Source organism: Pongo abelii, chromosome 3, assembly GCF_028885655.2.
Source record: "Pongo abelii isolate AG06213 chromosome 3, NHGRI_mPonAbe1-v2.0_pri, whole genome shotgun sequence".
NCBI classification, from domain to species: Eukaryota; Metazoa; Chordata; class Mammalia; order Primates; family Hominidae; genus Pongo; species Pongo abelii.
The window spans coordinates 124,913,298-124,925,974 of NC_071988.2; the positions used below are offsets into that span (position 1 = coordinate 124,913,298).

A 12,677-nucleotide genomic window follows, 5' to 3' on the forward strand; every position below is an offset into this window, starting at 1 on the left:
TTTTTAATTATTATGTGTATATATTTAGGCGGTACATGTAATGATTTGATACAGGCGTGCAAAGTGTAATAATCACATCACGGTAACTGGGGTATCCATCACATCAAGCATTTCCCATTTCTCTGTGTTATTTTCTGTCTTTTTTATAGTAGCCATTTTAACTGGCGTGAGATGATATCTTATTGTGGTTTTGATTTCCATTTCCCTGATGATTAGTGATGATGAACAGTTTTTCATAAACCAGCAGTTATATGAGCAGTTTCCATATACTGGAATCAACAGGTATATGAAAAAATGTGTTTCTTTTGAAAGAAGACATACAAATATTTATTCGGATCTTTTGTCCTTTTAAAAATCAGATTATTTGTTTTGCTTTTGAGATATTACTGTTCCTTATATATTCTGGTTATTAATCTCTTGTTGAATCTATAGTTTGCAAAAATTTTCTCCCATTCTGTAGGCTGTCTCTTCACTTTGTTGATTTAATTTCCCATTTTTTACCAGCAGTTTGAGTATTTAATAGCAACCTAATTGGCATATTATTTTTCTTAAAATGTTTCCCAAACTGTTATGCGAAAATGACATTTCATTGTTTTAACTTGCAATGTTTACATAGATATTAAAGTTTAGTTTTTATATTTTTTTCACATATTTGTTAACATTTTTTTCTGTGAGTGGTACACATAGTGCTCATTTTAAGTTGCGTCTCGGAGGTTCTTTGTATTGCATTTGTACATCTTTTTGTTTAAAACTAAAATATAGGTACACAAGAGAACCTACATGAAATGAAGGTAGAACTTAATAAATTATCATCGGGCAAAGACTCTTGCATAACTATGACCCAGGTGAAGAAACAGAAGGTCTTTAGTTCTTGTCACTCAGAAGTCACTCCATGTCCTCCATCCCAGTCACAATCCCCTTCTATCAAAAAGTGACCGATATCCTGTGCATGCCCAGGATCTAACTCTGCCATGCCTAACGGAAATTGCATGCTCCCAGGCTAGAAGATAAATGATTGAAGTCGTACCATGCTGGGAGATGTTGGAGCATCAGCCCAGCTAGTATGGAGAGAATACACCAAGTGCCTTGGGCATTTAGTTGAGATGACAAAAAGGCCACTGTGTGGAAGTCAAAATTATGCCCTGGCATAAGAGTCATGTATTAAGATGAAATAAAAGCACCCTCTCACCCTAACAAAGAAAAAATGCCAAGCTTGACAAGACCCGGAATATGTGAAAATTTAACTAACCACCAGAAATAAGGTAAATACCCCTTAAAAGAGAATGCATAATTCATACTCACAGCAATGTATCATGTACAATGAACATTGTACAATCAGGGATTACTAGATATACCAAAAAAGATAAACCTAGTGCATAAGAAAAACTGCCAGACAGTAAAGACATACCCCTTAAATTTATACAAATAAAGAAACAGAAAAGAAAGGCACAAATATGACCCAAATATTGAAATCAGTGGTAAAATAAATTAAAGCACCTATTGCAAATATATTCTGATACCTAAAGGAAACTATGGTCATGCTGAAAACAGATAAATATTCTTAGCAAATAAAAGCAATTCATAAAAGGAACTGAATGAAAATTTTTGAACCAAGAGCATAATATCTGAAATAAAAATTTCACAGGATGGGTATAAAGAAGATTTAACATAGCATATAAAAGGAACAGAAAATTTGAAGACAGATCAACAAAAAGCATCCAATCTAAAGAACAGATAGAAAAAAAAGGAACAGGCCACCAGTGACTATTTAATCAATATCAAGCTCTGTAACAGAATTAAATTTTCAGAAGAGGAAAAGATGCGGAAAGGTCCATGTGGATAGCAACCAACAGCCAGTACAAACTTGCCATCTATCTATGTGAGTGAGCCATCTTGAAAATCAGTCCTCCAGTCCTAGTCAAGCCACATCAACAGATGTGGTGTGAGTAGAGACTGGCAGCCCCTGCTTGAGCCCTGCCAAAATTTCAGATTCTTGAGCAAAACAAATGATAGTTGTTGTTTAAAGCCAAAGAGGGAGGAGGAAGAGGAGAGAATGGAACAAAAAATAATAATTTTAAAGAAATAATGGCCAAAAAATTCAAAATTTTATAAATAACATAAATAGAAGCCAACATATCAGCTAACCTTAAGCAGAATAAGTATAAAGAAAACAATGTCTAGCTATCATAGTCAAACTGTTGAAAATCAGACATTAAGAGAACATTTTGACAGAGGATAGTCACATGTATATATGATTTAAATGATCACTGACTTCTAACTAGAAACAACAGGGACCAGAAGACAATGAGCCAACACTTTAAGGTAAGGAAAGAAAAAAAAGAGTCAACCCAGAATTCTATGTCCAAGGAAAATAGCCTTCATAAAATAAAAATGAAATGAAGATATAAATTAAAACGCAGAATTTCTAGCAGAACTACACTACTCAGCATGTAAAATAAAATTATTTATCCTAAAGAGAAATCTCCCTAGAGAGAAACTTAAATTTAGAGGAAAAAATAAATAGTACTAGAAATAGTAAATATGTGGGTAAATATAAGGATTATGTAATTTTTTTTACTTCTGTTAATATCTTTAAAATACACATGACTGCTTAAAACAGTAATTATAATACTGTACTTCAGGATGTATAACATATATAGATGGGATGTAGATTAATATAATAGCCCAAAAGATAGAAGGCAAACAGAACTTTATTGTTGCAAAGTTTTTACATTTAACACAAAATAGTAAACATTAATTCTAAATAGATGTGACAGGGTATGTATATTGTGATCCCTAGAGCAACCTCTAAAAAATGCAAAGAAACCATAGATGAAAAAGTCAACAAAGGAAAAGGAAACCAAAAAATATTTGGCTAACCCAAAGACATCAGGAAAGAAGGAACAGAGATTAAAACATATGAGATAAATACAAAGCTAATAGGAAATTGATAGACTTAAATTTAAATAAACATATCAATAATTGCATTAAATGTTCACAAACTACACATACCAATTAAAAGACAGAGATTGCCAAACTGGGTAAAAGAGCAAAATCCAACTATATGCAGTCTATAAGAGATGCTCTTTAAATATAAAGAAACCAATAAAGTAAAAGGATGAAAAATGATAGATCATGCATATAAGTTATATAAGCATAAAAAACTGAAATAAGGATATAAATAGCTGAAAAGGTAGACTTCAAGACAAGAATTATTATCAGAAGGAGGAACCTTTCATAACTTAAAAGAACCTACTCATCAAGACAACGAAACAATCTTAAATGTGTAAACAACTAATAGCAGAATTAGAAAACATGGGAAACAAAAATGACTGAACTAAATAGGGAAAATGTAAATATCCACAGTCGTAGTTGTAGTTTTTAATATTTTCTCACAGTAACTCATAGAATAACTAGACAAAAAATAAGAAGGGATATAGAAGATCTGAACACCACCATCAACCACACTGACTTATTTTAGCCCATTTTGTGGTAGTGTAACAGAATACCAGAATTCATAAAGAAAAAAAATTTATTTCTCACAGGTTTGGAGGCTGAGAAGTGCAATATCAAGCTGCTGGCCTCAGGTGAGGGCCTTTCTACTTCATCATCCCATGGCAGAAGATGAAAGGATCAGAGAGGGAGACAAAGCAAGAGAGCAAGAGAGACCCAAACTGACCCTTAAAAACCCATTCCCTCAAAAGTGATATTAATGATTATAATCATGCCCTCATGGCCTAATCACCTCTTAAAGATCCCACCTCTCAACACTATTGCATTGGGGGCTGAGTTCTCAACACATGAACTTTGGGGGACATGTTCAATCCATAGCAGGACCCTGCCCTCCAAAAATACAGAGGTATTTTCAAGTGCACATAGAAAATTTATGGAGATAGACAACATACTTCGCTATAAAACAGCAGCCTCTAGAAGTGGGAAAGGCAAGAAAAAGGATTCTTTCCTAGGACTCCTAGTACGAATACAGCCCTGCCAAACTTTTAGCCCAATGAGACCCATTATCAACTTCCAACCACTAGAACTATAAATAATAAATTTGAGTTGTTTTAAGCTACTAAGTTTTGATACTTTGTTTTAGCAACAATAAAAAACACATGCTTAACCTCTACAACTAATATCAAATATAAAAATAGAGTTCTCTTGGCTATAGCAAGGAGTAGGGAGGCAAAGTTTTCTCTCCAATCTCTGCAGTGGTTCTCTAAGAAACATGGCAAAAGCCTGGAAAGGTTTTGTGTGTATGGTACATCTAGGCTCATAGTACCATAATCAGCCTTCCAGAAAGATTCCCCAAGCACTGCAACAGGTAAGCAGAAACACATGAAATAAAAATAGCCAATCTAACAAAAAAAATGAGAGTATCCTTTTGTACATCTGAGTTTTTAAATTGAAATTAAGTAGATATTTCCTGATTTCATACCGTCAATATTTTCTTATCATTTAGTGGATACACACAGAAAAATTACTGTAGATAATTCCTTACAGTATAAATCAGTTTTTGAAATAAAATCACAATTTAAATGAATAAAAAAATTCCTTCACAAAATATTCCTAAATTGACTTTGGAATATAGACCACTAATTTTGCTTGAAGCAAGATGCAGTCATGCTTCTAACGATAAATCATTTTCCAATTCTAGTAACATCTTGATTGTTCTCTCCAGATATTCCCAAATTCTGCACATCACACTAGCTGAGAAAAGCAGAAATGAATATATTACTTTAATGAGTAGTATATTTAATATTTAATGAGTGCCTTCGTCCATTTAGGCTGCTATAACAACATACCTTTGACTGGTAATTTATAACCAGAATTTATTGCTTACAGTTCTGGAGATTGGGAAGTCCAAGATCAAGGCACCAGCAGATGTGGTGTCCTGTACGGGCCTGTACCTTACAGATATCACCTTCTTTCTGCATCCTCACATGGTAGAAGAGGCAAAGTGCTAATAAGCTCCCTAAGGCCTTTTTTATAAGGCACTAATCCCATTACCTAAGTGGCTTCAATGTCATAACTGATCATCTTTTCTCTCTTTCTGTCTCTAAAATAATAGGCCCTTATTATTTTCACAGATGTCAACAATATCATTAAACATGGACTCTTTAAAACTTTAAGCATAAGATTAAAATGTAATTTAATGTCTAATACTTAAAACAAATTATGTTTTTATTTTTAAACACCTTTATTTGAGGTACAACATACATACCAAAATATTTAACAATTTCAAGTGTACAATTCAATGAATTTTAGTAATGCCACAGAGCTATGCAACTATCCTCGCAATTTTAGGATATTGTCATTTCTCCAAAAGGATCCTCATGTCTATTTTACTTGCCTTAGCATCGTTTTAGAAAATCACTTGAATGTAAATGTAAGGATTTATTTCTGAATTCCTGATTATAGTTCATTGATATCTCTACCTTTAGACAAATGCCACATTTTAATTACAATAGCTTTGGTTTTAATTACAATAGCTTTGTAGTAAGCTTTGAAATCAGTGTGAATTTTTCAACTTTGTTCTTCATTTCAAGACTGTTTTGGCTATTTTGTGTCCCTTTGCAATTCCATATGAATTTTAGGATCAGCTTGTCAATTTTTGGAAAAAAAAAAAAAGCAGCTGAGATTTTTAACTAGGATTGTATTGAACTTGTAGATCAATATATCAATTTTGGAGTATCATCATCTTAATATTAAGTCTTCCAATTCATGAACTACAGATAATTGTTAATTCATTTAAATCTTACTCCAAATTCCAATTCTAAAAATTTCTGTTCCCTGCCCCCCCACCTCCAGTTGTGTCCTTAAGAGTATTTCCTGATAGACACAAGAAACTAGTACTGGTTGTTGCTGCTAGGAAAACACCTAGGTGGCTTTGAGACAGGTAGGGAAGAGGACTAATATAGTTTGAATTTGTGTCCCCACCCAAATCTCATGTCGAATTGTAATCCCCAATGGAGGAGGGGCCTGGTGGGAGTTGACTGAATTATGGGGGTGGACTTCCCCCTTGCTGTTCTCATAATATTGAGTTCTCATGAGATCTCACTTAAAAGTTTAAAAGTGTGTGGCCCATCCCTTTCCCTCCTCCTGCTCTGGCCATGTAACATGTTCCTCCTTCGTCTTTGCCTTCTGCTGTAATTATAAGTTTCCTGAGGCCTCCCCATTCGGGCTTCCTATAAAGCCTACAGAACCATGAGCCAATTAAATCACTTTTCTTTTTTTATTATTATTATACTTTAAGTTTTAAATCACTTTTCTTTATAAATTACTCAGTTTCAGGTTTTTCTTCACTGCAGTGTGACAATGGATTAATAAAGAAAATTGGTACCAGGAGTAAGGTATCACTATAAAGATACCTGTAAACGTGGAAACAGCTTTGGAACCGGGTAATAGGCAGAGGTTGGAACAGTTTGGAGGGCTCAGAAAAAGACAGAAAGATGAAGGAAGTTTCTAGAGACTTTTTGAATGGTTGTGACTGAAATGCTGATAGTGATATGGATAGTGAAGTCCAGGCTGATTTGGTCTCCAAGATGAGGAATTTGTTGGGAGCTAGAGTAAAAGTCACTCTTGTTATGCTTTAGCAGAGAGACTGGCAGCAGTGTGCCTCTGCTCCAGGGACCTGTCAAACTTTGAGTTTGAGAGTGATGATTTAGGGTATCTGACAGAAGAAATTTCTAAGCAGCAAAATGTTCAAGATTTGGCCTGGCTGTTTCTAACAGCATATGGTCATATGCATGTGAAGAGAGATGATCTGAATCTGGAACTTATATTTAAAAGGGAAGCAGAGCATAAAAGTTTAGAAAATTGCAGCCTCTTCTTCAGGTGGAAGAAGAGAAAAACCCATTTTCTAGAGAGGAATTCAAACCAGTGGCAGAAATTTGCATAAGTAAAGATAAGTGCAATGTTAATAGCCAAGACAATGTGGAAAATGCCTCAAAGGCATTTCAGAGACCTTCACAGCAGCCCCTCCCATTCACAGGCCTGGAGGCATAGGAGGAAAGAATGGTTTCATGGGCCGGGCCCAGGCCCCTGCTCCCCTGTGCAACCTCAGGACACTGATCTCTGCATCCTAGACATGCCAGCTCCAGCTGTGGCTAAAAGGGCCCCAGATATGTCTCAGGCTGCTATTTCAGAGGGTGTAAGCCATAAACATTGGTGGCTTCAATGTGGTATTAAGCCTGTGTGTGCCCAGAGGGCAAGAGTTGAGGCTTGGGAGTCTCTGCCTAAATTTCAGAAGATATATGGAAATGCCTGGATGTCCAGGCAGAAGTCTGCTGCAGGGGCAGAGTGCTCATGGAGAACCTCTATTAAGGCAGCATGGAGGGGAAATGTGGCATTGGAACCCGCACACAGAGTCCCCAGTGGAGCACTGCCTAGTGGAGCTGTGAGCAGAAGGCCACTGTCCTCCAGACCTCAGAATGGTAGATCCCCTGACAGCTTACATTGTGCACCTGGAAAAGCCACAGGCACTCAGTACCAGTTGTGAAAGAAGCTGTAGGGGCTGTGCTCTGCAGAGCCACAGGGGTGTAGCTGTCCAAAGTTTTGGGAGCTCCCCCCTTGCATCAGTGTGGCCTGGATGTGAGACATGAAGTCAAAGGAAATTATTTTGGACCTTTAAGATTTAGTGACTGCCCTGCTAGGTTTTGGACTTGCATGGGGCCTGTAGCCCTTTCATTCTGGCTGATTTCTCCCTTTTAGGACAGGAGTATTTAGCCAATGCCTGTACTCTCATTGTATCTTGGAAGTAACTAACTTGTTTTCGAGTTTACAGGTTCAAATGGAGAAGAGACTTGCCTTGTCTCAGATGAGACTTTGGACTGTGAACTTTTGAGTTAATGCTGGAATGAGTTAAGACTTAGGGGATCATTGGAAAAGGTTGATTGTATTTTGCCATATGAGAAGGACATGAGATTTGATAGGGGCCAGGGGCAGAATGATATGGTTTGAATCTGTGTAACTACCCAAATCTCATGTCAAATTGTAATCCTCAGTGTTGGAGGAGGGAGCTGGTGGGAGGTTACTGGGTCATGGGGGTGGACTTCCCCCTTGCTATTCTTGTCATAGTGAGTTCTCATGAGATCTGGTGTTTAAAAGTGTGAAATGTGTGGCACCTCTCTCGCCCTCTTCCTCCTGTTTCAGCCATGTAAGAGATACCTCCTTCCTCTTCTGCCATGATTGTAAGTTTCCTGAGGCCTCCCCAGACATGTTTCCTGTACAGCCTGTGGAACCATGAGCCAATTAAACCTCTTTTCTTTATAAAATGCCCAGTTTCAGGTATTTCTTGATAGCAATGTGAGAATGGACTAATATAAGGACTTATATTTTACTTTCTACCCTTTTGCACTTTTTGGATTTTATACACTGTACATGTATAAGTTATTTAAAAATTAAATTTACTAAAATGTGCTCCCAGTTTTTTGAGGTGCAATAAGATGCACAGACATGAATGTGTTAGATGGGTCATGTTTGTGTAATAAATTCCTGTTCTGCCCTTAGACTTCTCTGAACATTGCCTCACGTTGTTAGTGAAAGTCCCCAGTTCTTGTCAACTTGGGAGAAAGATTTCAGGCAAGAGAAGATTTAAAGACAAGAGAAAGCTTTATTGAAAGGAAATAGGGAGAAAAGAGCTTGTTGTAGGACAAAATAAGTATTCTCCCAGACAAGAGTGGGCTGATCCTGCAGGAAAACATCTTTGAGGGTCCTGCTCTGTGAGTTTTAACACGTAGGGCTCCCTTTCAAGTTCCCACTTCTGTCTTAAGTAAGTCTCCACCTTTTTCCTTTGCCTACTTTTCCTGCTTCTGCTTTAAGTCTCCACTTCTTTTCCTGCCTATGCTGGTGGGATTCTTCATCATGTTGGTTAATACCCATGAACAAGTTGGTGATCAATATGAATCTGGCTTAACGGCATCCCTGCTCATTACTGCCACTCCAGGAAGGTTGTATAGCAGTAAAATATCTATCTATTGCACCTGAATGTCTCTTAGGAATGTCCTCCTTTGCTCTCATGTGTACTTGTGGCACCAGTGTACCTCTTAGGAATGTCCCCTTTTGCCCTCTTTCTGTCCTTATCAGCATGGACCTAGTGACATTGTGACATTTTCACTGCAGAGTGAATGATTACTGGGGCATCTTAAAAGGAATTCCAGGGCATTTCTTTCTGCCTAGGTACTTCCTCTCCTTCTTGCCCACCCCTTCCAGCATTAGAGATTCTATTGCTATGAAAATTTTGGGTGGTCCCTTGGGTCTGAGACTTCCCAGACTTTTCCTTTCTCAAGTGGTCCCCCTCCTGCTCATGTCTGGCTATCCGCATACTCTAACAACATCAGGCTATCTCATATCTATTTCTTACCACCTCTCCAGTTTCTCTTCTTAATCCTGATGCACAATTTTATCTGTTTTTGGCTCTCATTCTTCTTGATATTTTAGTCAGCTATTGATCAGTTTGCTTTCTTTTGGCTTAAACCAGGTACTTACAAGCAAGTATAGACTGCTCTCTCTTCCCTTTTCCATTTCTGGCTACCTTCTACTTCCTGCCTCACCCTAATATAATCTATAGTACCACAATTTTATCTTACTTTTGTAGGGTAAGATAAATTTTTTTTAATCTACTTTTGTAGGTATTTTACTTTTATCTTACTTTTGTACTATTTCTTATCCTAGAAAGGCTGTATTTCAGACACTTTCTTCCTCTCTTTGAACCATTAACTTAGATTTCCTAATTTCTTACCTATACGTCTTGAATCTTGTACTTATTTTTGCTAATATATATTTTTAAGTAGGTAGCCATACAATATACTCTCTGTAATGGGGATTTTATTTCAAAACTTGTAAGTATTAAAATATAAAATAAAATAACCCATGTATTAAATCAATATTTATTAACAAAATGATTGTGAGTTAAGATACAATACCTATGAGAATAAAACATGCAAAAATGCTTATTTTCAATTATAAAGATAATTTTTAAGAACTTCAGTAGATTTAGAGGTACAAGTGGCTTTTAGTTTCATGGATGGATTTGATAGTGGTGAAGTCTAGGCTTTTAGTGTACCCATCACCTGAATAGTGTACATTGTATCCAAATATGTAATTCAAAATTATAAGGATAATTTAAACAGAGTATTTCAAGCAACATACCAAAGATATTTAAACAAATATTTAAAGAAGTATTGTGACTTTAGTCATTCTTTTTAATAAAATTATTATTTTTATTACAATGTAATTTATATTTGTTGTGAACAAATCCTATCATTACAAAGCATATAAAAGTTAGTCCACTTGTTATCTCAATCTCTACAGGTCACTTTACATTTTTTTCATACAGATGTATTAAAATATATTAGAAGATGCTTCCTGCTGTAATTGAATATATGACTAATGGTGACTTAATGATTTAAAACCTTTTCTTACGTCACATAATCAAGAAGCCTGAAGATCAGTGATTCCAGGGTTGGTGGGATGGCTGAGGGCTGTAGGACGCAGCCCCCTTCCCCCTGCTACTCCTTACCTGTTGGCTGTTTTCCCAGGAAGTTTCTTGTCTTGCGCTTATAAGATGGCTGCCACAGCCCCAAGTGTCACATCTTCGTACCAGGGCATTGCAGGCAGTAGGAAATGACTAAATGAAGAAAAGATACTTCCTTTCATCAAGGAGAAAAATGATTCCACAATCTTCTCTACCCTTCGGTCAGACCTGACTTCTTTGGCAAATTTGTGCCAAGAAGGCTGAGAAAGTATGTGGAGTATTGGGATGATGATGGAAATGCCATGAATATAGTTGGCCAATTACGATCTTTTTCAGAGTTCTAGGAAAATTATTTCTGCAAAATAATTGTGATTCTTTTTTATTATGAAACAAGAGGAGAAGGGATATTGAGTAGGCTGCTAGTAGCAGCTGCTGCACACATTGTATCAGTGTGTGTGTGTATAAAGACTTAGGTTTGCCTTTAAGTAATTCAGACCCACAATAGCACTCATTTAAACAGAAAGATTGGCCCCTCCCCTGTAAAAGTTCACAGCAGATAGGACAAAGAATCAGTTTCCTTCTAGATTTCCCCTTTGCCACTTAGAGAATGGGCTTTTTCTCCTTGGTTGGAAATGGTGATCAGCACATGTAAATTCCAAATGGTGGGACGAGAAAGGGACAAGGTCAAAAAGGGTCAAAAGGGCTTGCACTGGCTGTCATTTAAGTAAGGTTCCTTGAAGCTGCTCTAAAATATTCTGCTTCTGTTCCATTGTCTGATACTTAGTCATGTGGCCATGCCCAGCTGTGAGGGAGCTTGAGAAATGCTCCTTTTATGACCAATGGCTACGTGTTTAGGTAAAAATTAGTGCCTGTGAGAACAGGAGCCCTAAAGAATGAAAGTAAAATGGATTCCAGAAGATTGTTAGTAGTCTCTGCCATTTATGGGCATAAAGGATATTCAAGGTTGTCGTTATTATAAAAAGATCATGATTTTGAAAGTATTTATTTGTATCTTCTTTTTATTTAAAGGAATATTTTTAGGTTAAGGCATGTGCAAGTTGTGGGGAGCCACACCTTTCAGTTGTTTAATTTATCCCTACATTTTTTCCAATCTAGTATTTTGATCAGGACTAAAGCAAACATTACTGAATGACACTGAATTTTCCTATTGTAGACATTTTGAAAAACATTTTTGGTACTTGTCTTTTTGGGCATGACTTGAAATCTTAAACATTTCCAAAAAGATAGGAAGAAAAGAACTGAAAGATTTCTCCAGGGTCTTAGTCAACACTATTCAGGTCTTTTATTCTATGAAAGCTGTGTATGAAATCCTGTCACCACAGGGTAAACCATTAAATAGACGATTCTTTTTCTTTTTTGAACTTTCTTTTTGTATTTTTTCTGAATGTTTACCAGATACTAGATATTAGGATTTTATTGAACAGATTTGTGTGTGAAAAGAAAAGCCATAGTAATCTCTTTTATGTGTACTTTTTGAAATTGCTTCTGCACAGATTAAATCTTATATCGAAGCTTAGAAGTAAAAAGCAAGCTAGTCATATAATTGTTCTTCATCTGGCCTGGTTATAGCCTGCTGCAGGAAGCTTACTCAAATATGGGCGCTTCAATATTTCTAGCACAAAATAAAAATCTATCTTTTTTGTTCACCTAAATAATACCATGTCAGTGTATGTTTATTAGTTCTGGCTTTGTGAAATGAAGTTGCAAAGTCTACTAAGTATCCTCTAATTCAAATAATTGCTCTAGTAGAAGGAAACAGGATAACTGTTTCCCTATTCAAAGATCATATAATCTGTTTTCAGTCTTTCTTTCATTGCTGCACTGGTGGAATGCCTGCATTTAACAGAGAACTTCTGTTTGCCAGTCATTCCTCACAGTGGTGCTGGTGACCAGCTGTCTGAGAATCTACTATTAAGGGTTGCATTCTGCATGCCATATGATGTCTTCTTCCTAATACTGTTTAGCTCTACAATATTCTTTATGAAGTCCCTTAATCACTCCATTATTCCATGTTGCTAAGCGGTCAAGCACCTGCTAGCTACTGAAAGGAGAATTTGCTTCACGTATTTTGTACCACATTTAAGTAGGCTTAGATTTTTGTAATGTCACAGATGGTGTAGCATAAATAAGAATGTTACAGAGACTGTGGTAATATTTGGACTCTGCTTACAACTGGGATTTT

General features: G+C 36.4%; 1 protein-coding gene across 1 annotated transcript in view; it reads right to left on the minus strand.

The window, feature by feature from the left end:
• Positions 1 to 10,936, minus strand: part of CENPE (centromere protein E) — a 243,248-nt gene extending 232,312 nt beyond the window's left edge. The window contains exon 1 of the mRNA XM_063723551.1: positions 10,520 to 10,936. The gene's annotated coding sequence lies outside the window, so the exon portion shown is untranslated. The remainder of the gene's footprint in view (positions 1 to 10,519) is intronic.
• Between the last annotated feature and the right edge of the window lie 1,741 nt (positions 10,937 to 12,677).